We start from the raw sequence: 23,651 nt of genomic DNA on the forward strand, positions 1-23,651 counted from the left end.
CAGGATGATAAAAAGCGGATAAAGCAGCACAAACATACACTGACGGTTCTAAAGTAAAAAAATAAAAGCACATTTTCGGAATTTTCTACCCTCATCTGTGCTGTGAACTTACTCTTATCACACGAACAAGCCTGTAAACTACAGGAAGGAAGCAGCAGTCACCACGTCATGGTAAATGAGAACATGCAAAGTTCTTTACACCGCAACCTCTACAACCCAGACAGACAGAGAAAAAGTGTACACAAAGATGTAGTGCTCAGGGCCACCGGCTTGGGAGACCAGTCTTCCCGACTCGAGCTAGCACAGTCCTGTATATACCTGTATTCTGAACACCATGTTATATGATTGCACATAAGTGCAGAACTTACCCATTGGCACCTCCATGCTCTGGACTAGGAAGATATCATAATGAAGGGGCTGACTCAAGACAATCAGTGGTAGGAAGGGGGCAGCATATTGTGTGACACTACTATGCCTACACGATGTCATGAAAAATGAACAGATTCTGTGCTCAAGCGATGTTCACTCCACATCTTGCACTACGACCAAAGAACAGCAACATGGGTCTACTCTCCAGCCCCTAGACTAACCACGTGGCCTTCTCACATCACATCAAGTGTGGCCAGTAGATATATCTGCCTTTAACTAAAACTAGATAAACCATTAACATGATAAGAAGGAATGGTAAACATTTACCCGCCTTTAGCCCTTGCTGTCCAGAAAATCAGTTAAGCTCTAGTTTAGTATGCTTTCCATACAGATCATTCTGGCAGAAGTATGTAGCTTAATTACTATCAACCTTTGTAAGTGCTGCATAGGAATGTATAGGCATTGTACAGCACCACGGAATATGATGGCGCTATATAAAATAATAGTAATAATAATAATAATAGGAATGCATATATGTTTAACTACATTCGCTACACTTTTTTGGCTGCAGGCACAAGCCTTTGCACAGAAATCATCACCACAATGCCCACTCTCACATAAAAAGAATCGATGTATACAGAGCTGGTCAGTGCCTTTCCACCTCTCTAACTCCTTTTCTATCATGACCGTAAACAACGATGGGGGGGGGGAAAGCTACAAGTTCAGAGGTTTGCTCTACTGGAAAACTGCCTTCTGATTTATGTCTCACAATGAGTTTTCACTATTTCAATATAGAGAATCCAGAGGGTACCACCCATAAGCACCTGGCATACAATGGATGGATACCCTGGCCCATCATTTATGGGTGAACCTGTGCTTATTAAGCAAAACAAAATAATTAAAAAAATCCAGAGTTGATATTTAATATACACTTGGAGATTTGGGATCTTCAGACTTTCATATCAGAAAAATCATTTCTGCTCTTCTTCATGTGCCCTGATGTATTGCGCAATTCACACAAAATGTTTTTTTTTTTTTTATTATTGTCTTTTAACTGGAATTTCTAAATAATCCAGGCATTCTTTCAGTGTGAGCTATGCACAAGCACTTAATGAAATCAATGTGTATTGCACTTGTATTGTTTTTGTTGTTGTTAGTGTTTTGTTTTTTTTTCATGCCAAGTGAACAAACATTCACTTTAGAAACAGCAAGGATTTACTGCATGGAGAGCTTCCAAACTGAAGCGAATTGATTTTCGATTGGTTAACTAAATAATAGACTAAATGGAACAGTATGCATGGCTAGAGGCAAGAGGGGTAGCTGCTTTATTGACAGGAGACAAATGGGTTTATTAACTAGGGACAGTTGACAGAGTTTCCAGGATACTTGTGGTTATAGCTCCCTCGCTTCATTATTCATTATAAGGGACCGACATTGGCAAGATTCTTCAGATATAAGGGTCAAGCAGGCCCTGCATAAGGTTCAATTACATGGGTGAGGAGACTGAGAATACCTCTGATCTTATTATAAAGAAACAAGCTACGCTGTTGCAGATGCTCACCAAGGTTTGTGCTTCATAGTGTGTACTGAAGTCAAGGAGTTGAAGTCTCCTGCTTTTAGGAGAGACAATAGGCATGGGAGAGAACTCTGTTTCTATCCGATTAATAATAATAAATAATAACAATGACAAAATCTACATTGGAGACTAGTGGAGGAAACCACAAGCAGGGTGCTGGGTTGTATAGCTAGAGACACTGGTGGCAGAAAGAGAGGTGGGTTCTGTCACTTTACAGACATTGGGTCAGATCTCACTGAGACTCCCAGAAGGATTGTTAAGTAAATATCCAGGAGAGTGTTCAGGGAAGGGCTACCAGAATGGATTGCAGGGTGATTATCAGCAAAGACTGGCCTGTGTAGCTAGGAGAAAATATAAGAAGATGTGACAGAAACTATACATAAAAGGTATTCAAAAAAGTACAAGAGAGAAGTATAAAAAAAAAAAAAAAAAAAAAAAAAAAAAGAGGAAAATGTTAATATGCAAGGTCATACTCCAACACTAGAGAGTCAGTGATGTAATTTAAGGACATTTATGTCACCGAGAGGAGGGTGGATAAGTTGAACAGCCTCCAAGTGGTAGAGGTGAATTACCGTAACCCAGACAGACATAAGGCTATCATCTACATAATACAAGACCGAAGACCCGATAAAGTTTGAGGTTTAACAACAAGAAAAACGGACAGACTAGATGAGCCAAAAGTTTATCTTCCGACGACAAATTCTATGGTCCTACGATAACATTAAGAAAAAAAAGTTTCTAACCATTAGATGACATTGGATGATAAAAGGTCTTCTTATGAGTTATTTCTGAACTAAAAAAAATAAAATAAACCCTTTTGTTTTTGCTGTCTTCGTGCCTAGTCGATCACCATGCTTCTCGAACCTCAGAGATATATTCCAATATCCTGATACATTTACCCATGTGCACAGCTATTTGGAGGGTAACGTTTGCTATTAGGGTTACCTTTGGGGGGGTGGGGGGAGACCGAGTAATAAAATCAAGTTTTTGTCGATGCTAACCTATTACAGTGAACAGCTCATTATTTTATGATTAAGGAGAAAAAGAACATTCATGGGACATTCCCTATTTAACTGAGGCTGAAAGACAAGGCTGCCGGACGCATTTCCCCAAACATGCTGCATACTTTAAGGCTGGTGGTTGATGTCACAAACTCTTGCTTCAGGCATATGAGAAAACACGACTAAGTGAAGAATCCCCAAATTTCTTCTACTTTATCCAGCTGATCTAAATGTTCAAGTCTATTCGGGAACAAAATATAAAACGCAAGAATAAGCCTTGTTGTTTCATCATAAATGGCACATTATTGGCCGAGGGTGAGGGCAACGGCCTGAATGAAAACAGAAATAAAAAACGTCTGCTTGTTTCAGTTTTCCTTTTAAATCAGTCAAAATAGATAACATGCAAACAGGTTCTGGCTACGTGACGTTATCTTAAACCCGGCACGGGCAACGCCGACTATCAACTCATTGATGCTTCATGGCTACTAACGGACTACTCACAGAAATTAAAGCACCACCTATGAGTGCACCCACCTATGAGTGCCTGTGTTTTGGTCACATGACAATTATACATTCCCTAAAAAAGGCAATAGGTTACATAATTCAAGAATTCCTTCTGGTTTTCTGTTTTGTTTTTGTTTTTTGTTTAGTTTTGTTTTTTAACACAACTAGGAGCAATGTTTGCAATACAGCATTTAGATATAGAAGTGATAAATTCTGAAAAAAAAGGCGGAACGGCGATAGATACATAGGATTTAATTATAGAGGGAGAAAAAAAAAAAACACGAGCAGGTGCAACCAAGTCATATATGAACACCATGGGTTATTATAGCTAAAAGGATAATAAAGAGAGTTAATTTACCTTCAGAGCATAGATACTAGAACACACAATAAAAGCCAATGTTTGCCAAGCAGGACTTTATTATTATTACTTCATTTTTGCCTTCTATTTATGCAGAGATTTACATATGGCCTGATGACATACTCAAAGTGGGGACAACGTAAAGAAGGCTCTGAAGAAAGAAATATGGTAGACCTCGGGAATAAACAGCATGCCTCAGTGTCTCATTTGACTTGAGATTCAGAAGATCCCACTATATAAAAAGCAATAAACCGGCAGCATCCGTGCTTACAACACGATTAACACGCCGGGCTAAGAGTATACATAAATGCATACATGTTTTATAGGTTCAGCATTTTCGTTCCAAAGCATATATTTCCAGATATCCAGAGAATATGCTTAAAAGTAAACAAGCACTCATCATGGGATCAGATGCTAAATTATTTTATATAAATATGAACTGCACAGGAGGCAGATGGATTTAAAGACACCAGAGAGTGGCCTAAAAACGGTAGCAAAATTGTGATATCACATATAGATATATACATCGGTATATATAGATATATACACACACACACACAGGTATAATATTATGTGTATATATATATATATATATGAGCCAATAGGAGGTTGCTTGGTAAAAATACGTGTACGATACAACAGACCTAGAAATAAGCCAACTGGGAGTAGCAATCATGATCTATACTTAGCATGCTGACAATTATGGCATAACAGGACTAGTTTTTGAATGCTTTTGATAAAGAGATAGCATAATAATATTCAGTAGCTTTCAATTTATTAATCTCTGAAGCATTAGATCAAGGGTGTCCAACTGCTGCAGGACTACATCTCCCATACTCCTCTGCCAGCCATTGAGCTGAAAGAGCATTATGGAAGATGTAGTGCCGCAGCAGGTTGGACACCCCTGCATTAGTGCAACATCCAAACAACTTTTGGCAGGCCATGGAACTGGAAAAATCCAAGGCATAAAGTGACCGCTCAAGGCTACTTTAATCTTACAGCTGGCACCGAATTGTATGTGCCCATTTATACAAAACTCTCTGGATGATGCCTCTACAAACTCTATATGCATTTGTCCAATGTGAAATACATACACACACACACACACAGATATAGATATATGTGTGTGTGTATATTTCACATTATATATATTATAGTATAGTGTGTGTGTGTGTCCCCTTAAGCATTGCTTATTTTGAAAGGTACAGTACCACTTTAGGGACCGACTCCTCATCTCACCGAACACATTGTGAAAACAGTATGGTTCTGATCCGGAAGAGCTAGCCTGCAAAGCATTTCACAAACCACAAATACACATCTCTTGGCTGGACCCCATAACAAAGAACATAGGAAGGATTGTTGCAGAATGTATTATGACATTGTTGGGTCAAGAAGTGCAGAAAAACTAATTAATTACATTTTCAAAACTACTGAGGAATAACCAGACAAATTAGATACCAAGTGAAGCGCTGACACAGACCAAGCAACAGTACAATGCTTATTTGGTGACCTTTAGTCCCTTCACTTTCCAGCACACCGTAGCGATGAACATACCTGTCCAGGCCGTATACACAACACTCACATACATTCGAATTTCAATTCTAGTTAGGAAGGAGCAGCGTTGACACCATAGATAGAAGCCCTTTTGTACCAGGCTAAGATAACACACAACAAACTGATGAGGCCAATATACGTAACAATTGTTTTATATTATATTATAATATATATATATATCTATCTATCTGCAACAATTGTACCACCAGTATACACAATGATTTACGCAAAAGCCAAATTTTAATTAGAACACAATTTTATGTATATCAATGGCTCCTAGACAAAAAACTAACTGAACCACAGAAAGCAGTCTTCCAAAGTATACAGCATGTACAACCAGGCATCACACAAACATAATAAGCCAACACGTTATTATACATGAGCACGAAAAACAATGGAGGCTTATAATTAACACAAGAGTGGACTCCGAACCCAGGCCCCTGACCCCACATAGAACTACCATCGAAAGTAAAGTAGAGCCGTACCTTAGATGAAATTGGTATTAAAACAGGTCAACAGCAGCCAGGAGTAGCTCCGTGGTTCATGCCTGGTTTCGGTGAGGGCTGACAGCGATCAGCACAGTCACAGCCCTGGGAGGGCCGGCTGCAATTACCCACCAGGACCTGAAATTCCAGTTCTCTTACATTGCTGCCTGCTCTCCTAGGCTATAGCTGGCCCGGCCTACAGGGGATCAGGTTACATGCGCTGAGCATTTGTAGCACCTTGCAAAACAAACATATCACATACCTGGATCTGCCTATACCTGTTGACTTCACGGTTAACTCTTTCCTCCCCGCCGCAAAAAGTAAACAGAATCAGATTTTACTTTTTAGGAAATATTACTATTCTTTATTTACTTCCTGCCATGCTCCACAGTGTGATACAACACACAACATTATTTTAGTCTTAAAAAGATACCTTTAATACATTACAATATGCACTAAGACCTCACCAAATACTAAAGTCACCTTTAATATAACAAAAGAAGTGGCAGTGAAGTCATTCGTTTCCTAATCTGTATACACTTTATGGTACCATCCTGATGTAGGATCCTTGCCTTGAGATCACATCAACCTTTTTACCAGGACACACTTGTCATACATTGCTGACCAACCCAAGGAACCTGCTGCCCTGTAGCATGCGTGATGAAAATGTACAATCCACTACTGAGTTATACATCCCATATAATGAATTTCCAGTTTGCGTCAACGTTCGAAATGAATAGGTTTCCTTGAAATAGGATTGATGCAGCCACCCTAGTTTCAGGCTCCCATCTCATTCTTAATTATTCATCAAGTTCAACCTCCTTCGAAGTACCCATACCTGTTCATCCAGAAGGTGGCTCTCCATTCTATGGTCATCACTTTGTCCATTCAGTGACAGAACCAGGTCTCAAGAAAATAGATGATCTCAGTACATTCATGCTAAGCTCCGTGACCCAAGAACCTATTCAGCCCAGCTATCACCACCAATTGCTCTAGGCCAAGGTGAGGAATCAAACGCACCTCATGTTGTATATACGGTGGGAACATGTTTTATATACATAACCCATCTGGGCATGAAGATGCCCAATCACAGCTCGTATTATAGTAAGATTGTAAAGCCTTTGACTGATGAATAAACTTGGCATTTATAACAGTAGCACACAGGGCTGTGTTCTTTAAAAATAGGCAACAACCCATTTCCAGCAGCACATGCTTCTTTCTAATGTCACATATGTTACGATACATTAGATGAACATTTTCTAGGGGGGCTAAATTATAGCTCATAACAAATCCATAAAGTTAAGATCTCTATATTGTAAGCATGTGAGCAGGGCCCTCTTTACCTAATGTATTGGCTTTCTGTTTAATAAGAAGCTCTGTGTAAAAGATAATAATAATTATAAGACTTATTGTGAAGAACGTTCACCAACCTGCAGGGGATGGGTATGGCATGCAGTGTCTGTCCTCAGTGATCCCAATTCAAATAACAGATATATAAAACCCACATCTCAAGCAGGCTGCATATGATTAATTCAGGCAAGGACCAACATAAAGGGATATACTGGGAATAATCAATAATGATAAAGCAATCCCAATACAAAAAATGGCTCTGCAGCAGTTCCCCCCAACAACTGCAAAATCGACATGAAAAAAAAAAAAAAAAGAGCTGCACAACCATAAAAAAATACTAAAAAAATATACAGATCAAAATCAATATAGTCTCAATCAACCAATCAGTGAAATGCAAAACAAGTAAAAAAAAATAAAATAAAAAAATGATCGCTTACAGAAGAGATATTTGCATCTGAGTGGTCTACTGAAATCCGCATGCAATTGTTGACTTGTTTGATATTATAGGTTTTAGTATGTATATTTTTGGAAAATACTTATTTTAATACTTATATAATTATTACTTAATAAATTATCTTGGTATATTTGTATGGGTGCGCAGCTCATCTTGTACGCTAGAGCTAAACCTGCTCCCTCATGGTTTAATATGTTCTGTCTATCTGTTTCTCTAAAGAGAAGATCTGTAAACACGCACAAGCATTTGACATGTTTTAAAATACCGTGTATATGGTTTCATTAAATAATTGTGCCCATGTTTAGCAACCTCAAAATAATATTTAAGCTCGTAGTACAAACACACAAATCTCTATAGAAAAATGGCAAAAAAAAAAAATCAGCTTCATTCTTCCTTGCTTCTTTGTCACCAAAAAAACAATACATTGGCTTATTTTGCATTCTTTACCTGCATGGAAAACAACGCACCTGCTGAAGACATTGCCGCTCCAAAGATACAAGTTTCTCCTCTCCCTATAATTCCCACCAGTTTTGGCTACCGGTAGCTGGAAAGCACTCCCACCAACAGCAATGAGCGCTGTCCATAAATGAACCCATTAGGAATTCTTAGACCCCCTGAAAATTTCATGCAAGCCAACAATGGAGCTGGCTGATGGCGAGTAGATACCAATCAGCCATAACATTTTGACCACCTGCCTAATATTGATGTGACGTAAATGAAAACGTGATTCATCAGACCAGGCCATCTTCTTCCATTGCTCCGTGGTCCAGTTCTTATGTTCACATGCCCATTGGAGGTGCTTTCGCCAGTGGACCATGGTCAGCATGGGCACCCTGACCGGTCTGTGGCTACGCATGCCTATACGCAACAAACTGCGATGCACTGTGTGTTCTGGCACCTAACAGAACCAGCATTAACTTTTTCAGTGATTTCAGCTTCAGTAGGTCATCTGTTAGATTTGACCACATGGGCCAGCCTTCACCCCCCCACACACGTGTATCAATGAGCTTTGGCCGCCCATGACCCTATCGCCGGTTCACTGCTTTTCTTTCCTTGGACCACTTTTGACCACTGCAGGCCAGAAACACCCCACAAGAGCTGCAGTTTTGGAGATGCTCTGACCAAGTCATATAGCCATCACAATTTGGCCCTTGTCGAAGTCCCTCAGATCCTTAGGCTTGCCCATTGTTTGCTGCTTTTAACACATCAGCTTTGAGGTGCCATGATAACAAGATTATCAGCATTATTCTAGAGCTGAAACAACGAATCGATAAAATCGATAATAATCGATAACGGAAATCATCGATAACGATTTCCGTTATCGATTAATCGAGTGATCAATTCGTTGTTGGAGCACTCGGCTCCTTTTACTTACCTCCGCGAGCGTTCCCCGCTTCTGCTACACGCTCTGCAGTCTCCGCCTTCTTTTAGCTACGTGACGGATGTGACGCGTTCCGGAGGTAAGTATTCTTCATGTCTATGTGCACGGATCGCACAGAGCCACTCGCACAGAGCGAATCGCTCTGTGCGAATGGAGCCACTCGCACAGAGCGGTTCGCTCTGTGCGAGTGGCTCCACTCGCACAGAGCGGTTCGCTCTGTGCGAGTGGCTCCATTCGCACAGAGCGGTTCGCTCTGTGCGAGTGGCTCCATTCGCACAGAGCGGTTCGCTCTGTGCGAGTGGCTCCATTCGCACAGAGCGGTTCGCTCTGTGCGAGTGGCTCCATTCGCACAGAGCGGTTCGCTCTGTGCGAGTGGCTCCATTCGCACAGAGCGGTTCGCTCTGTGCGAGTGGCTCCATTCGCACAGAGCGAACCGCTCTGTGCGAGTGGCTCCATTCGCACAGAGCGGTTCGCTCTGTGCGAGTGGCTCCATTCGCACAGAGCGAACCGCTCTGTGCGAGTGGCTCCATTCGCACAGAGCGGTTCGTGAGTGTGGGTGCAGGGCAGAGTGGGGGTGGGGGTGCAGGGCAGAGTGGGGGTGGGGGTGCAGGGCAGAGTGGGGGTGGGGGGTGCAGGGCAGGAGACTGGGTGCAGGGCAGAGTGGGGGTGGGGATGCAGGGTGTGAGTGTGGGTGCAGAGCAGAGTGGGAGACTGGGTGCAGGGCAGAGTGGGGGTGGGGATGCAGGGCAGGGTGTGAGTGTGGGTGCAGGGCAGAGTGGGTGCAGGGCAGAGTGTGAGTGTGGGGGCAGGGCAGAATGTGGGGGCAGGGCTGGGTGCAGGGCAGAGTTAGAGACTGGGTGCAGGGGCACAGTGCAAAGTGCTGGGTGCAAAGTGCCAGGGCTGGGTGCAAAGTGCTGGGTGCAAAGTGCCAGGGCTAAGTGCAAAGTGCTGGTGCAAAGTGCTGAATGCTGGGTGCAAAGTGCTGGATGCAAAGTGCCAGGGCTGGGGCAAAGTGCTGGGTGCAAAGTGCTGGGTGCAAAGTGCCAGGGCTGGGTGCAAAGTGCTGGGTGCAAAGTGCTGGGTGCAAAGTGCTGGGTGCAAAGTGCTGGGGCAAAGTTTCTTGAACAGTAATAGTCCACCTCTTTTCAGAATGTTTGGGGTTATTTTGTTTCATAAATATTGTGTTTGGGTTCTTGTACTTTGAAAATATTGTTTTATTACATCATAACAAAATAAGAATGTTAATGTAAATTTTAAGTTGTTTTTTAACATCCAGTTCATTAAATTCTTTTAAATAAACGAAAAATTTGCATATTGTTTTTTTTATCCGATTAATCGATTAATCGAAAAAATAATCGGCCGATTAATCGATTATTAAAATAATCGTTAGTTGCAGCCCTACATTATTCACCCGTCAGTGGTCATAATGTTATGGCTGTATGTGCATTGCCGACCAAAGCCAATGGCTGTGGGAACAAGGAAACAAGTGTATAGAGAGAATTCTAATGAATCCCTCTATGCATTCGCTTGGGACAACGGTAAGCTGTACGGTGACCATACTGAGGTCCATAAGGAGTGTACCTTTAGGTAGGAAAACAAAGTTAGTAATCTTTTTTCTTCTCTGTATGTAGAGACATACTTCTCCAGTCTAGCAATCGTAGCGCCCTTAGCTATACATATCAAAATTGTTAATTGATGTATATAGCACCATTATTTTCCACAGTTCTGTATAAACAGGACATACCAGATAATGAATCACATAGCCATTTAGCAGAAACAAGAGTAGAGGAGGGCCCTGTTCAGACAAGGTTACAATCTAGAAAATACTGGCATAATAGAAAGCTGTGTTCAAAATAAATAGGTAAACACTAATAATCGGTGGTCTGCGGTGTGGTACGTTTAAGCATGACATTTCTGAAAACATCAAACAGCTTGGTATTCTAAACTGACACCAGACTCATATAATGGCTTCTAACCACAGGTTAGCTAGCTGATAAACTCGCATATAAAGCTCTGCCCAGTAATCTAGATCATAACAAAAATGTCAATGAGAGGGATGAGGCTATGGGTGACTTGTTAAAATGAAAGGTCATATTGGGTGCCCAACAGGCGAACAAAGTACTGCCTCCGAGGTATAATGAGCGAAACAGAAGACAAAGCCTCTACTAACTACCCAGTACAGATGCAATAACACCACGATGTCACTTAATGCCCAGCCATGTGTAACGAACTTCAAGCTTCCTATTCATTCACTAGAATATAGACACAGAAAGGCACCACAGAGCTTCGTTAAGAATTGGATTTTAAGAACGTGGGCCAATAGCGGCTCATTGTTAACGTCACTATAAGATTGAATAACTCTATAAAAAAGGGGCAGCACCAACACACTAGCCATTTGTCTAGTGCCTCGATGGCCAGTCTCTTCTGGTTTTCCCAGCAAGACGCTGGATTGGGATCATGGGAATTGTAGTTCAGCGATAGCTGGAGAGAAACTGGATGGTTACATTATAAACATCAGACCTATCTGGGCGCAAAAAGCTCTGATACTAAACATGTGTGAACAAAAGGTTACCTTTTAATATAGTATAGCAACTTCACAGCTTTGCCATATTTCCCACTACTAAATTTACATGACTAAGGAGCTCATTCACTAAAACAGGAGTTGGAAGGAGGGTTTGCACTGATTGGGCATTGTTCAGGAGACTTTCTGAACCCTCAGCAATGTAAATATCCTCTCAGAGCAGAAGCTCATTGGGTTGGCCCATGATAACGTGAAGTCGGTGAGATGAAACTGCAACCCTCCTGCCAACTCCCCCTTTTAGTTATAAAGCTTTAAGCAATGCTTAAATATAAAACTATTGGAGAAGGGTATGGAAAACCCAATATTACAAATGCGTGTCAGTAATTTCAGAATTAGTTTCATTTAGCCTCATTTGTCCATGATTTCAGACAGATAAAATGCTTAGTCCACACACACTCAGAAGCTTGTAAGAACAAGAACCAGAAAAAGAAGGAGAGGCAGTTACTGCGTGGGTGTCTGTGAAATCAAAATGAACAGCAAGATAGGAGGCGTTCAGCAGCGCATGAGCCAAAGCATCACCTTGCACCGTAACACTCATTTAGATTTGCTTTAACCTGCATGCACACATGGTCACTTGCAGATATGCAATTAAAGGCCCAGTAATACCCACCACACCTTGGTCATTAAGAAGATAGCTGCACCGTTCAGTAGACATTTTATCCACTATGTCGTTAGCATAGTTGATTGAATATTGTTCTGAACGTCTAAAAGAAAGATGGGAACCTTTGGTAAGAACGTAACCTGCATAAAACACCTTGATAATCAGACTTGTCGTACATTGTTTCAGTATAAAGCCATGCCCAGGAATTTAAGGTCGCAGTAATTATTTTATTTCAGGGTTGCATGGAGCAATTGGTTTCAATTTCCCCTGCCTTTTGGCAAGGTTTTATGCATTATGTATGTTATGCTCCCCATAAGTCAGGTTCAGGATTGAGCAAGCCAGCATCTGTCCGTTCCATTAGCAGACTAGCCTGCTAGACAGGTAAAATAACAGGTCATAGAAGAGACAAGGGCTGAGCGGGCCATTTCTTTTGGAAACCCCTGAAAGGGCCTAGAAGGTGGGAACAGGGCTTCACTTTATTTATATATAGACAGTCACGTCAAAACATGCATTCTGCAAGACAGTTCCATTCATGCATACAAACTAGGAATGCCTTTACATCAAACACCGCAGTACGTAACACGCCAGCCTCGTAGAAGGACAGGGAAGCCCAACTAAACAGCAAAGACCTGGCTACGAGACAGCAGTGGCATTATATAGATTATTTAGGAGGAGAGATTTATAACTAGAATGTGGGGAGGAGGGTGAAGATAGCATTAAAGGAGTAAATAGAGTAGGGGCAGGGCAGGCCTTAGCTTCAAGAAGTTGGGAAAGGAATGGTGGATCAGTCTGGAGGTTACTCTGGCACAAAGTAATAAAGAATACCAAAGTATTTGTTTACATTGGTGTGATGTACATAACCTCAGGACAAGCAGAGGAGCTTGACAATCTGCTACTTGAAGAAATAAAAGGTGAGGTTATCATTATGGGAAACTTTAATCTTCCTGATGCAGATTGGAAAAACCAAACAACTGGGTCAGCCAGGAGTGGAGACGTCCTTACAGGGACTGCGTCTTAAGCAGTCGGTAGAGACGCCAACAGGGAAAGAGGCTGTGCTGGAGTTGGTATTTACAAATGGAGACTTTATTTTGGATGTCACTGTAGGAGAGTGTTTGGCCTCCAGTGATCATCAGTGTGGTTTAGTTGCACCACACTAAAACCAAGGTTTTGAATTAAGAAACGTTGATTTTCCTAAAATGGTAGGGGAGTCTCATGGTCTGGACTACTTTAGATGGAGTCCAGGAGAGATGAAGCTATTTAAATAGATGTCCTGCTAAAGGCAGCAGAACATTGCATGAAACTTGTTAGCAAGAGTAAAAGAAAAAGGAAGCCGCTGTGGTACTCCACAGATGTGGCAAATTCACTGAAGAAGCAGCAGCAAACTTAAAAAAAAATATATATATATACATATAAACAGACTCAAAATGAGGAAGATGAGAGCAAACATAAAACTAAGATTAGAGAGGCAAAGCACATTATTAGATGCACCAAAGCACACACTGAGGAGAAAATTGCTAACAAAAACCTGGTATGTAAGTGAGAGAAGAAAACATAAATCAGGAATAATGAAACTAAAAACAAAGGGAATTGTATAAATGAGCATAAAGATATAGCAGACTGCCTTAATAAATACTTCTGTCCTGTGAAGGGGAGGGATCCTTGTTAGCCAAGCAATAATAGGGTCACACGTGACACAGACGTATTTACAGAGAAAGAAGTTCTACTTCAACTCTCCAAAATAAAAACAAAACCAATCTATGGGATCTGATGGGATACACACAAAATTATTAAAAGAGCTTTGACCTTATAAGACTTATAAATAAATTGCAGTCTATGGGTATGAATACCAGAATAGTTGAATGGATAAAGCAATGGTTGAGTGATAGGAGGCAGAAGGTTGTAGTTAATGGTGTATATTCAGAGCAAGGACTTTTTACTAGTGGGCTACCTCGTGGATCAGTATTAGCACCTGTACTTTAATATTTTTATTAGTAATATTACAGAAGGTCTTCATGGTACAGGATGTCTTTTTGCAGATGATACAGAAGTTTTGCCCATGCTTCCTATGATCTTGTACCATTCAGTGGCCCTTGCTTGAATTCTCTCCATGTTATGATTTTTTCTGCCATGGTCTCCGGCACAGTATTCAGAGCTCTCACCAGTAAACTATAAAGTGCTATTATATGGTATTGATACATGTTTTTTATTTTTATTTGTTCCTACTAATACTATTTTTTGTTGTATCAAATGCACATAATTCTTAACATAGCAAAAGCATTGTGGGTAAAGAACCAGCACCCTCATCAACCATATATATTGGATCTGTAAATGGATAATATTACAATCTAGCCAGCAAACATATAGGTTTTTATTTTATGAAATATGTTGGCCTACAAAGTTCCACCATGACATTTTGGCGACATGTGGACATTAACATTTCTAAAGTGACTCTTAGACAAAACTACCCAAATAATCAATATAGGATTAAAACATTGGCGATATGCGTTGACGTATCATGCAGTGTTTAGATTTCCTGTCTCTTCATTGCCAAGTATCCCTGGATACAGCTATTAACATGTTTTATGGCAAACATGAAGCTTTTAGAGAAGTGTGTAAAGCTTTGCAACAGATTTACACCTTGTATTACACATTTTACATAACACCAAGGAAACAAGCAGTTGACTAATGGAATTACCGGTAATAGCAAAAAGGTGGTGTACTAAGTAATTGGTATCTTTTTATTAGCTGTGCAGATGGAAAGGATGAATAAGATGATGATTGTTGTAAAAGGGACACTATGCATGCACTAAAACTGGGATTTTCAGTTCAAACTGATACCGTTTACTGGACCAACAAAGAAAAAGTTCTAAATATGTATGAGCCTTTGGAGACCTCAGAGGTATCTTCTTCATTCCATCAGTAAAAGAGATCTTTGGGGCCTTCAAAGCGCCTATAGCTTTTTCTATATTGGCCTAGTAATAGGCATCAACACCAATTTCTCCTGGGCCAATACAGGTATATCTATTGTTCTTATCAACATGCACTAAAAGGTATCCTAGCACTAACAATCAGGTCTGCAGGACACAACCGCAAAACTGAACATGCATGACAGGTGCTATCTGCCTCCACGCACAACTTCGTTTACATCACACCTTCTTCAGTGACATATAATGGAGTAATAATATGTACTTCATGTTCACAATAATAAAAAAAACATGATATATTCTTGTATTACACATCCATACTGACTGTGACAGCCTTGTTATCATGGACGGTATCCACGGCGGAATCACACACACGTTACCTGTAGCCGCACACAGACGCCACGACCCAGCACTGGTTACGGCAGAAGGCTCTTGCAATGAGGTTAAATGACAGCGACTCTTAACACATCTGTTACGTTGCTAGTGGTTCAACTGACAGGAAGCACAAACGCAGATATGCAATAGAACTGACAAAGACTTCCTGGCTTACAGTCACTGGTTTTGCTTCTTCATTAGTTAAAAATAATGCCTGTCTGCTCTGAGCAACGTACAGAGCTTATAATCGACTGCCTGGATTTGGAAATATTATAGCAATTGTCTAAAATACTTAATATCAGTACATTATTTTTATGTGAAGCCTAGAAATCCCGACCTGATTTTGTTTAGGCTTACTGTAACAATTCTACAAAGGTCGGCACACTGGACTGCCCATATTTTTCGCCTTTTGATACCATGTAGTCTCAATTCCTATTCCTTTATACCACGGCTTGCTGATAGAGCATTATGTTAATAACATGGTTTACGCCACTAGTGGAGGAGTTTTGTAGGGTGGGATTTTTTTTGTTCTGTGTTTTCTTCTTAAATGTTGAAATTTCAGTTCCTGTTACTGAGGTTAAAGGGGGGGGGGGGGTATTTTGCTATTGGGTTCACATGATTTGTGGCTCTTCTAGATGTTAAAACATATCAGGACATGCTGGTTGGTGTACTGCTGGAACCAGGCTTGATTTTGAAATGACTAACTAAAAAAGTAGTAAAATAAAAAGAAAGATCCTGACCCATTTTGCTTGTTACACTAGTGGCCACCTCAAGTATACAAATATGGCTGCGAGCAGCAACGCAGGAGACCAAGCCCGGCGGCTGAGCTGCAGATACTGCAGACACGCAGATGTCGAGAGTCTTGTTGTGGCGGTGCAAAAGGTAAAGAGGTTAAATTGAGAATTCCAGATAAAAACAGAGTTGTTGCATATTTGTAGCATATTTGAAGAGTTTTAGTGCACCCGTTTGAGATACAGAGAATGCTGAAAAATATAGTATGGTGGTTTTAATGAACCCAACAGCCTAATGAGACAATGTTGTTGACGTAAACAGTTTCAGAGAATAAGATTTTGGAAGGTTAATAAAAGCGTTTATATAACCCAAGATAGCACCCCCTGGGTTCGCCACAGAGTGCCACTTAGTGTTTCTTTGCAACGGTTCAAAAGTTCAAAGAAAAACGGCAGAATAATAATCATAATAATCCGAGCAACAATAGGTTGTCCAAGTGACTGCTTGGCCACCTAAATAGTCAAGAATGCCAAATACAGGCTCTGCAACTTTATAGCAGGTGGCATTAAAAGGTTATCCAACATTTTCCTTCACAAACCAAAAACTGTAAAGTTTCTAAAATATATATGGTTAAGAGGTAACACAAGGTTGGCAATCATAGTGTGTGCTATATAATATACGGTATATAAATATAAACACAGACAACCAAACGTTTGGGGTCACTTAGCTTATTTCATGGAAATTAAGGATCATTGAGCCTTTTAAAAACTTAAACCTGGATTTTCCAACACAATGTTCCATTGGATAACAGGAGTGATGGGAGTTATAAAGGGCCTCTGTACACCTATGATGATAATTCATTTAAAAGAATAAAAAAAGGTTCCAGCTACAACAGTCGTTTACAACATTAACAAGGTCTACACTGTGTTTCTGATCCATTTCCAGGAACCAGGAAGTGTGTTTATATATAAATAAAACAAGATGCCATCTGCATGCAGATTAGATGGTTCCCCATTTAATAAGAACAATTTATTTACTAAAACAATGTAACAGAGGTGACACACACCCAGCTAAATGTCCCATAAGAAGTAGAACGCCTGCCCTGGCGACACTGCTCGTATCAGCATGCTGCAGGCAGTAAGGACAGATTAAAATAGATTGCATGTTCTTTGATGTGGCCAAACACATTCACATTAGTCTCCAGAGAGTATAGTACATGCCTGCGGGAATGGATTACAATACCTCATATGACAAATAAAAAATAGCCAGCAAAAGAGGCAAATGCAGGCAGAGACATACAATACGGTGGGTCACATGATTCGCGACTAGCTAATTAGAATGCAATAAGTAGTCAAAAAGAAAACATTTATACACACATATACACACTATTCAAAAAAAGTTTGAAATGGCAATAATATGCTCTTCTGCAATTTTATTGCAATTATTGTTAATATTTACCACTTATGTTAAATATGCCTGGAAAAAATATTTACGTAATAAAATAATTTATTCTGCAAAAGGCCGTCCAGCTATCAGAAACATACGGATTCAAGTACATTTTTTTTTTACGTTCTATAGCAAACAGTATTAAATCCACTAAAATTGTTACACTGACCCGCCTATGTACGCTGAGCAATCTATTGAGTATACTTAACCCCTAGTTGAGTTTGACATGCCATGTTATGGTCAGTATTGATTCATTTAGCATTCTTTCATAGCAGTAAAAACAAACAGCAATCAACATTGGTAGGCAAAAACTGTGGCCGAGCTATAAAAGGTCCTTTACTTTGCTATAAAATATGTGCAGAGGTAAATGGTGAAGCAAAGGTTAACACGGCCTTTTAAAACTGGGCTTGGTTGTCAATGTTTCGGTTTTGCCCTATACACCCCTACTTTTATAATTTATCCAGAGTTCCCTGCAAATAGTATTGTTGATGTGACGTTCTCCTATTTAGCAGCGTCTATTTTTTTTAACCCCTTAATGACAAAGCCCGTACATGTACGGGCTCAAAATGCATTGTTTTCAATGGGTTTAGGGACCCCCCATTGTCCTTAAGGGGTTAAAGTAGAGCTACCATATTGTGTATTTTGTTCCTTGCCGATTTGATATCTATTACAGTCACATGTTCCCACTTCCCCGTTACATGGTCCAAAGCACACAAGGAAATCCCCTGCTTCCTCAGATCTGCTCCACGGCTCTATTCTAATTTACAGCACACTGCGTGGTGTCCTCAGAACCAGATTAGCGATTGCTTCTCCACTATATACAACAGGGGGCTGAGGATGAGCTCAATAGTTTCCCTTTGCAACTTTATGTTATGCGTGTCTAGCATTTTAATGGCATTTCTTCATGCAATACGACCGTTTAACATCTGTACGTGATCCACAGAGCAACGGGGTTAACACTTGCCCCTTCATATATTGATTCTTCGGTGGGCCTGCTTTCTTTGCATTATATGCTGGAAGATCAAAGCTTTATTTGGTTCAATAAACAAGGGAAACTAAAGTTGATAATTTATGCAGAAAAGTGGCAGATATGGCTTGCATCTACTGTCATCAAGTGGAAGACCAACGGCTGAAGCTCCTCTTCTGTCCCTACCTACTGGCATTGAAGGATCCTTCTTGCTGTGCTACTGTCAGGAGGTTGAAAGGCAGGAAAGAAATTATCCTTCTAACCACCTGCTCCACATACAAAGGGTTAAACACAGCCATCATATGGACTGTCAGCTATCATATGCGTTAAATTTACATGGCTTCCCTGCAAATGCATGTGGGGTTGCGCAGGACCCCTCAATATGCAGTTTCCCCTCCCACCCTCCATTAATCAGTGGCAAGATTTGTTGGACCACGGGACGGAAGGCAGCTGCAGAGCTGCAGCTTCTAGCTTAGGTAATTACTTGAAGAATGGATATTAAAGTGCTCAGTGAGCGAGTACCATGGACACTAAACTGTGTGTGAAAACCCCAAGGATTACAGGGAGGTGTTAAGCATGGCAGCATGACAGATAAAAATGGATGGGATGTATTCATGTAGCAGTATAGAGCCATCCACATTAGGGAGATTAACGATCTAAACAATGTTTTGTTAACATTATAACATACGTGAGCCGCTTATTAATGCAGGTAGTATGTTTGAAGACATGGTCACTTGCAGCTGAACTTTAACACCAATGATGTTGTAAAACGGGACCCTCCCGGCTGTTAAACAGCAGCCTGCCATCTGACCAGGCTATAAAGAATTAGGAGTTGTTGGCCTTGCAATATGATTGTAGGGCAGCATGGAGAAAAACAGGTTTATTGCCAAACAGTGTTCCTTCTACACAAATTAAAAACAGCTGCCAACAATACCAATGTGAGCACACTCCTTTATTCATTACATATATTGTCTTACATGTCTTGTTTCCTTTTATCTCCAGTAAGAAGATGTATGAATACATTGGGAAATGTAGTTTGCAGCATTTAACTGTAAGGACTGGGAAAAAAGATATAGATATATATATATATTCTATATATAGTGGATCAAAGTCTTTCAATGTGACTTGTACTTAAGACCCAATTTGATTTCTGTAGAGGCTCCCACATGATGTTCACAAGGCAGCATAACTAAAGCAGTAGAACTGAGCATGCCAATGACTTGTGTGTGTCAAGGGTTAACCGCAGAGAACCCTCCTAGTTTCTCACCTAGTAGGATTTGAACGGGAGCGCTTTCCTAGCACTAATTGAAAGTAGTTTAATATGTAGTAATATAAAAGTACTTTGATACTGGAAGTAAAGGGACACTCCAGCCATCATGTGCTTTACAGCTATGTGGCCACTTTAATTTTCATATGGTTCATTTTGCAAATCAGACCCCCCCCCCATATGCATCTACTCCATTCCCATTTTTGCTGTGGCTTTGGGAAAGCATGACGTGAAGGTCTGTTCAGACACCTGTGCGCATGCATGGAAACGCTGCCAATGGGAGCACTTTTCTAGCAGTGGCAAGAATCGGCAGACCATGGAGATGGAGATGGCGGAGGAGGCAGTTGCCACAAGCAGGGCTGCCTCTTCAATGTCTGGTAAGTTCTTAGTTTTTGGTTTGTTTTGGAAGAATGCATATTAAAATACTAACAGCACTTTTATATGCATCCTTTGTTACAGGTGGTCCCGGGGGTGTCAGGGACAGTTAGACTACTTAGTGCATTTTGCAGGCCCAACTCAGAAGCTCACCAGGATTAGCTCTTTATAATGTATAGCAAAGTTAAATAGTGAAAACTTTGAAGTCCCCAGAAAACTCCTGGTTTTGTAATTGCACCCCAAATCTCTTAGGACTCTGCAGTAATATTGTAAGACAACGTGCTTCCTAAGAGTGGCAAAATCTTGAAACAGCAGGCTATTCTTTATAGCAAGACATGTATTTAAATACTAATAGAAGATGAATAAAAAAGTGAAATGGATATCTAAATGAGGTGTCAGCAGGAGATTTGATCCACACAGACTGCACAGCACACCGTGGGAGTTACCGTCTGAAAAATTCACTCAAGCCCTGGTGGTAGAATTCCCCATCTCAGTGGAGACACTCAATGCTCTGGTATGATATCAGGGTCACGAGGGTCTTCCTGCACTATTTCAGTGTGAAAGCTGCGGGATACTGAATTACATGCTAAAGGCTGCGTTTTACAGAGCTGAATGGCAACACAGAACTTTTGGCTAATCTGATCCAGCTGTCCAGATCACTACATTTTCACACAATACGGATGGAGTAGTCTTTACCAAAATCACAGTAAAATCTGTTAAGCAGAGGCGACATTAAACGTAAAAATATTTCAGCAACTCTGGCTTCTTCCAAAGCCAAAAGTTATTTTTCATAGAGCATGTTCTTAAAACATGAGTGAGATTTGGTAAGATACATCATATTTCTCAGCCTGCTGATGGATGCTCTCCTGAAAAGATGAAGGAACAGGACAGAAGAGATGAGAGAAATGAAAAGAAGAGAGGAGGGCTACATTCTTGCAATTAAAAACATGTTTAAAATCCAGAGAGACCTAATATAAAGTACAGTCAGAGGGATAAAACAAAGTCTCCTTTCTACTACCCATTATTTATTGATTTGTGTAGCACCATCATAGTCTGCAGAGCTGTACAAACTGGACATAAACATAGTATGTTTCTAGAAACGAAAACAAAGGAGGGCCCTGTTCAAACACACATATATATACAAATTACACAAATACACACACTCGCACAACTACTTGAGCTCCAGAGAATTACCGTACATAAAGCACTGACAGACCAGCCACGGCACATCCCGGTAAAAGACATGTGTACGCACACACCACACAAATTTATACAAATTCAGAGCGTGAGACGAATGGGTACGACACATGGTAAGCACTACTTGTTTGGGTTAGGGTCCATGGTTATAGACGGTTGCATTTTCATAGTCTAAACACCGAGGATCTTCAACTTCATTCGCCAAAGCGTGAGTTTGCAGGTGAATTGCTGTGAATGGAAACACTAAAACTGCCTCATACATCTTTTACATCCCCGGCCCCAGCGAGCTTCTCCTGCTGTGATCTAGAAAGTGCTGATTTCATCTTGCATTACTATGTATTGTTTTATAAAGCACCATCCTATTCCATAGCGCTGTACAATGGGTAGACAGGACATAACAAGTAACATATAACATAATAATTTGACTTACAGAAACAACGGGTGAGGAGGAACCTGCTCATATGAGCTTACAATCTTCACAATGAGGAGCCAGCTACTATTTGATCATCAGTCTGTCCTCCAAAAGGCAATGAGAAGGTGTTACACTTAGTGAATAAAGCCCTCATTTTATTTACAACAAATACACACCAAACATATGCTCTGCCAGAGGCAGCACTATAACAACAACGTCTCTCAGTCTTACTCCATTCAATCCATCACGCATGAGCTTTCCGGACTAACCAGGTAGTAACAGGCACAATGCAGTCAAAAAGCACTATTGCTCCCAGCAATCCCCACCCTTTAACCCTGTGTGTGCAAGACAGGGTGAGAAGGCATAACCACCCCACCCCCATCTAAAGTTTTACGCAAGACATCAAACACAGGGGACATGCAAATGTAACACAAGAAATGGACTATTTCAAAAAGTCCCCATTGTTTAAAAGGAGGCCTGTGTGCCACATTCAGCTCTCAAGAGGTTTCTGTGCGCCTCCTTTCAGAAAACGTCTATTGGTTTTATAATAACGCTTAATTTAATACGACCTAGGAACCAAAATCCTGAATGATATGTGGCTGTCCAATCACAAGTTACAGAACACTTATCTAGACCAGCTGGTCCGGCCGTAACAATGAAACGATATGTCAAGAGTATAAAAGGGGGGTTTGTTTGTTTGTTTGTTTTTGTTTTCTTTTTACCTTACTTTGGGCTGCAAACATCCCAAACTATGTTCAGTCCCAGGCATTAACGGTAGGACACCACTGCAACAAATACAAAATATTGTAAATAATAAATGTCAATAAACATGTAATATATATTTATACATAAAATCACATGCATGTAAAATGTTGCAATGAAGAACACAGCATATACCGGTAGATGCACACAAGCACTCTATATCACACGGGTCTTTCATCCCTTTCAATAACGGGGAACCACCACCCCACCTCTACACCGTGTAATGATTCACATATACTGGCCATGCGATAACTTAGGTATACCCGCTGTGCTTGTACTTTTGCAGCACATCCACACAAGGAGTGTAGTAGTGAAGCCCCAACTGAAGGCTTTGTAAATAGAACCCTGGCCATAGTCACTCAGGTGTGGGGACCCTCCCTGAAAGCATACCTCGTCACATTATCTCTCCCGTCGGCAGCTACAGAAACAAAGCTCCTAAAATTTAAAGCAATCCCCAGACAAGTGGCACCGGCTGCTTCAGAAATGCAAACACGCCTCAGCAGTCTGTTTGTTTTATCCCTGCCCTGGAATAACTGCTCGCTGCCCTTTGGATCCAAAGGAGCTGGCCTCTTACATCACCTAAAATAAACCAGTTTATCATATGACTGGAAACACTTGAGTATTGTCATGTAATGAGCTAGACCTGTCTGTACACACCTATTAACTGGTTTGTCGGCAGCAAAAAAATATCTAAATATTTATATAAAAATTTACAAACAAGTTGTCTTAATTGAAAACAAAGGGTTTATTCACTAAAAGGGTAGCGGACAGCAGTGACATATTTACTCAGGGCAGCAGCCCCCTCCACGGTCTCTGTATTCTCTGTGGGGTGCCTGGATATGATGTCAAAGGCAAGGCGCCTTTTCAAAGCAGCGTGTGCACAGGGTCTATGGTTTAAATGGGCTGGTTGGGATCAGAGATCTCCCTCGTAACGGCCCATTCAGCACACCTAGGGGCCTGATCCATAGACCTAGACCTGAATA

General features: G+C 40.8%; 1 protein-coding gene across 3 annotated transcripts in view; it reads right to left on the bottom strand.

Moving 5' to 3' along the window:
- ELF1 (E74 like ETS transcription factor 1) overlaps positions 1–23,651 on the bottom strand; it is a 69,048-nt gene that overhangs the window by 17,867 nt on the left and 27,530 nt on the right. For 2 of the 3 annotated variants that reach the window (XM_053455461.1, XM_053455462.1), the window contains exon 2: positions 22,629–22,691. The gene's annotated coding sequence lies outside the window, so the exon portion shown is untranslated. Of the gene's footprint in view, positions 1–5,847; positions 5,971–22,628; positions 22,692–23,651 lie in introns of those variants that run through there. The other variant, XM_053455463.1, reaches the window with a different exon arrangement.

This window comes from Spea bombifrons, chromosome 2 (assembly GCF_027358695.1).
Source record: "Spea bombifrons isolate aSpeBom1 chromosome 2, aSpeBom1.2.pri, whole genome shotgun sequence".
NCBI classification, from domain to species: Eukaryota; Metazoa; Chordata; class Amphibia; order Anura; family Pelobatidae; genus Spea; species Spea bombifrons.